Genomic DNA, 5,218 nt, shown 5'->3' with positions numbered 1-5,218 from the left:
GATTCAAGCCTGAAAAGTCCTTACCAAACAAAGGACAGTCTCACAAAGTGATTTCGACAATATCCCCATCGGGAATCGAACCCGGACCTCCAGATCATGAGCCTAACGTTCTAATCACTAGACCACGGAGGCTGTTCAATACCAAATTACTTTAATAGAATTAGAGTGTACTTACATAAACAAATATTATCACAAAGATGTATAAATAAATACTTAGGGCATACAGTAATAATTATTATACAGGGTGCTAGTGACATCGTACCGAATACTGAGGGGGATGATTCAGACCATGATTCTGACTTAATATTAAGTGGAGTCCGTCGTAAAATTAAATATTTTTTTTTGTTATTTTTAAATTGTTTTCAATTCTATACTTTTGTGATGAAATAATCTAGATATTTCCTCAGAATAAGGAGCTGAATTATTCCCCCTCAGTATTCGTTATGATGCCATTTACAGCTCGTCCAAATACTTACAGGTAGCAACAAGAACATTATGAGTGTTAGAGACCCCGTAACGAATACTGAGGGAGATGATTTAGATCATGATTCTGAGTTGATAATAAGTGGAATTTCGTCTCGAATTTTTTTTGTGTTTTTTAATATTTTTTTCGCTTGATATCAACACAAAAATCATGGTCTGAATCACCCAATAAAGTTTTCGTTACGATGTCACTAGTACCCTGTAGCCTACAAGATACCACTGCTGGGTAAAGCCTCCCCTTTTCTCTTTCCATATTTCGCGGTCCCATACTTCGGCCAGTCCCCCCGGCAAGCGTCCAAGTCGTCACGTCATCTCTTTCGAGGTCTACTACGACGCCTGTACCCGTCATGAGGCACCCATAAGTGACGATTCCCGCCCACCGCTCAGGGTGCATGGGACAAACATGTCCGACCCAATCCTATTTACATCTTGTGGTTTTACGTCCCACAGCGATTACCGTTTTTGCAGTGTTTTATTTAAGATTCGATTATTTTGTACTTTCTCTAAATGAACTAGTTTTGAACTAGTTATTTAAAAAAAAATAAGACATGATGTTTCATATTAAATTAATTATACACTGCTAAAAATAATAAAACTAAAATACAATAATATTATAAAACAAACACGAATAAAAAATTTATATTAAGTAATATGATTTAGTATTACGATACAAAAATTCATTTAAACCACCGTTCATCATTCATTCACCTGATTGTCCAAAAGTAAAATGATCCGTGCTTCGGAAGGCATGTTAAGCCGTTGGTCCCGGTTACTACTTACTGACGTAAGTAAGTAATCGTTACATCAGCCATGTCAGGGGCCTTTGGCGGCTCAAAAATTACCCTGACACCAGGCCTGATGAGGTTGGTAATTCACCTTATGTAGAGCATACTCCACCACGCTGCTGCACTGTGGGCACCCACAGCCTACTTCCTACTTCACCTAACCTAAACGAAAAACAAGAGCAATTCAAAATATTCAAATTCAAATTCAAAAATATCTTTATTCAGTAGGTAACATAGTTACACTTTGAATCGTCAATTTTTACATAACGAACGTCTCATCCGCCTAAAACTACTGCAGCTTCTCACAACCTGTATAGCCGGGGAAAAGAAGCTGCAAGAAAAACCTCGGCACAGGGCCCTAGACGTTCTTTAAAAAATAAAAATAAACATAAAATATTGATATACAATTGATTAATTTAGCTGCCTAATATCAGGGGGCCTAAAAAGGCCACTTTTGATGAATCATAATAGGTTCCTATTATGAATTGAATTGAAAATCGTAAAATGGCCACTTATAGATTTTCATATTTCAATTCATATTACGATTCATAATATGAATTGCCCATTTTGACAGTTCTCTATGGAAAGTCGTAAAATGGCCAACTTTAAGATGAATTGCAAACGTCAAATAGCTGAATTCTTAGAAGTTAGTCAAGAGCATCTTTTTTCAATTCATCTTGTAAAACGCGGGAAAGTGTTTGTAAAAAATTCAATAAATAATTTAATTACGGCGGATTTAGGCTTGATATGGCATGTTAATGAGTGAATAAGAACCCTATCTGCCAGTGTCTCGGTGTGATATAATCCCTTTTTCAAAGGTAAGTGAAAAGATTCGATATTAAAATTGTACCTAAGTGCTTACTTATTTATAGGTACCTATTAAGTACACTTGAGTTTTTATGCCTATGGCTTATACTAGAGGCGTATAGGAGCTAGTGCACATGTTTCTATGCATTGGGCCAGTGTGTTAAACTGCATAAGAGTGGTGACTCTGGCCTTAAACAACAAGCATACACTGCTACTACTACACTGTTAGTACAGTGTTAATAGAAAATGGTAACATTCTATCAACGCAACGCAACGGTTGATTGAGAGGAGGCTTGTGCCCAGCAGTGGGACGTATATAGGCTATTTATGTTTATGTTATGTTATGTCTATCAACGCTCCAAAAGTGAGCACATCACTTAATTGTTTTATATCTAAATAGCCATTTCATGCAGAAATAAAACAATGTGTTTATATTAATAGTTTATTTAATTAGTTCCTTATTATATAGCTAAATACTAAAACTATTTAATTTCAGGTGTGTGATGCGGAGTACAATCTTTTAAATGTTTTGGCTGGCCATGGTCGGGGAGGTCATGATTCCTTTGTGTGGAACAACCACATACTTCTTCCACATAAGTCTTGAAACCCACTTCAAGCTGCTACACGAAACTGAAACGGAAACAGTGTGGTTATTATCTGTGATGTACTACGACCTACTGTTATAACTCCAATCATAGAAACTGAGCCCGAGTGCCTCCTGCGGTGTTATACGAAGAGAAACGCAAAGGAGAAACCTTTTAACGACTGAATGAGAATTAAATAAATAAACAGCCAGCAAAAATATTAATATTTATTTCCCTAAAATAAATAAATAAAAATAAAAATTAATAAAAAAGCAAGTCAAGAGATAATAGTTTTTTTTTTCTATGACTGATTATTACCTAGTATATTCTATTGGTCCCGGCTATTAGGCGTAAAAATACCTCCACCAACCCGCATTGGAGCAGCGTGGTGTAGTATGCTCCATACCTCTTCCAGTTGATTGAGGGGAGGCCTGTGCCCAGCAGTGGGATGTATATGGGCTATTTATGTTTTATGTTATGTATGATTATTAGCTATCTCAGCTATCTATATCGAATAATTTTCAATACTGAAACCCAACTTTTTATTGGACGCGAGTTACGTATACTTTAACGAAAAAATACGTACAATATGCACTCACAACAAATGATTCTCCTATGAAGTATCATAGATATACTGATAGATATTGTTTTACATATTCGTATAGGAAACAGTATGTATAATTAATAGGATACTTACTTTTAAATACAAGTTGAATTCCATCAACTTGTACTATATGGTTTGAATATTGTTTATGTAAACAACATTTGAAATGCCGCCACTCCATGAAATTCTTCTGTGTTCATTTTACAACCGTTACATTTATTCTTGATTTGGTATTTTGGTATTAAAACATAGCGCTTAGAACGTAAAAACCTAAAAATTAGGTACATGGAAAGTGAAACATTTTGTTGTTGACATTGACTTGCCGGTGCCGCCATATTTGACAACCATTTTTTTTAAATGTTAAAAAATTATTGCCATTTAAAGAAAAAGAATAAAAATAATGTATTCAGTCTCTTTCGAGTATCCTGTTTTAATCCATAATTACGTTTGTTTTGATTAACATTAGTATCTTTTATTGATAAATTATGTTTTTTTAATGCTTTTTAACACATTTTTGATGTACACCTTGTTCAAATAATCTAAAAAAATATAATAAAATTTACCGGTAAAATTCCGGTAAAGTTACGGTTTTATTTTATTCGTATGGCAATAAATGCGTGCAATCGAATTCAGCAGATGAATCAAAGATGAAATGAATTGTTGCAGATCCTCTAAAGAATGCGACCATTTTACCAAAAATAGCAGAATTGCTTCAATATTGCTCGCAATTCAGGAAATGATTTGGATTTAGATGAATTGCTAAAGTGGCCATTTTAGCCCCCCAGTTCTCAGACAGTTAATCCCATGCATTCATATCTTCTAAATAATCACTAACTTTATAATAACCTTTTTTGTAAAGTTTTTGTTTAACTAGTGTCTTAAAGCAGTTGAAAGGCAAATTCTGAATGTCAATGGGAATCTTATTGTAAAAACGTATACATTGCCCCTTAAAAGATTTAGTAATCTTATGTAATCGACTGACTTGTAAAGCAAGTTTATTTTTATTCCGGGTATTAACAATGTGCCGATCGCTATTTTTTGCAAATAATCCTATATGTTTTTTTACATATATTAAGTTTTCAAAGATATATTGTGATGCCAAAGTTAAAATATTAATTTCTTTAAATTTATTTCTAAGTGACATCTTGGGTCCCAATTTGTAAATCGCCCGAATGGCCCGCTTTTGCAGAACAAAAATGCTGTTCACATCTGCAGCATGACCCCACAGCAAGATGCCGTACGACATTAGACTGTGGAAGTAGGCAAAATAAACTAATCGCGCGGTTTCTACATCGGTTATTAAACGAATTTTTTTGACCGCGAATGCTGCTGAGCTGAGCCTTTTGGACAACTTATCAATATGGGGACTCCATTGCAGCTTAGCGTCCAAAGTAATTCCCAAAAATACAGCAGTATCCGTGAGGTCCAATTCCTTATTTTTTACAATAATAGAATCGAGGGGCCTACTAACATTCGATAACGTAAAATAAACATATTTTGTTTTATTTTCATTAAGTAGCAGGTTGTTTACAGTAAACCAATCCACTACCTCTGAAATGGCGTTGTTTACATCGTCAAAGGAATCTTGTCGTCTCTTTACTTTAAAAAGTAAGGAGGTATCATCTGCAAACAGCACCACCTCATGTTTTACAAGACTAGGTAGGTCGTTTATGTAAACTAGGAATAGAAATGGACCTAGAATTGAGCCCTGCGGGACGCCTATAGTGACGTTAGATCCACACGATCTGGAGCCATGCACATCAACCCTCTGAACGCGGCCACTAAGGTACGACTCCAAAAGAGCGATGGCATTATCTGTTATTCCATAGTGACGAAGTTTCGCGATCAATATATCATGACAAACGCAATCGAAGGCTTTGGAAATGTCACAAAAGACACCAATAGCATATTTGGACTCCTCCCAAGCCTGAAAAACATGATTTATTAACTCAACA

At 35.2% G+C, this 5,218-nt stretch overlaps 1 long non-coding RNA gene across 1 annotated transcript; it reads right to left on the bottom strand.

Annotated features, from left to right (window-relative positions):
• Positions 1–2,503: 2,503 nt before the first annotated feature.
• Positions 2,504–3,490, bottom strand: LOC126375606 (uncharacterized). Its single transcript, XR_007567617.1, has 2 exons — positions 3,357–3,490; positions 2,504–2,705 (listed from the first exon to the last, which is right to left on the bottom strand). It is a non-coding gene; the product is annotated as an uncharacterized LOC126375606 (long non-coding RNA).
• Between the last annotated feature and the right edge of the window lie 1,728 nt (positions 3,491–5,218).

The sequence above is a fragment of the Pectinophora gossypiella genome, chromosome 19 (assembly GCF_024362695.1).
Source record: "Pectinophora gossypiella chromosome 19, ilPecGoss1.1, whole genome shotgun sequence".
NCBI classification, from domain to species: domain Eukaryota; kingdom Metazoa; phylum Arthropoda; class Insecta; order Lepidoptera; family Gelechiidae; genus Pectinophora; species Pectinophora gossypiella.
Note: the sequence above shows the minus strand (reverse complement) of the source record. Positions and strands in the feature narration are given on the sequence as shown.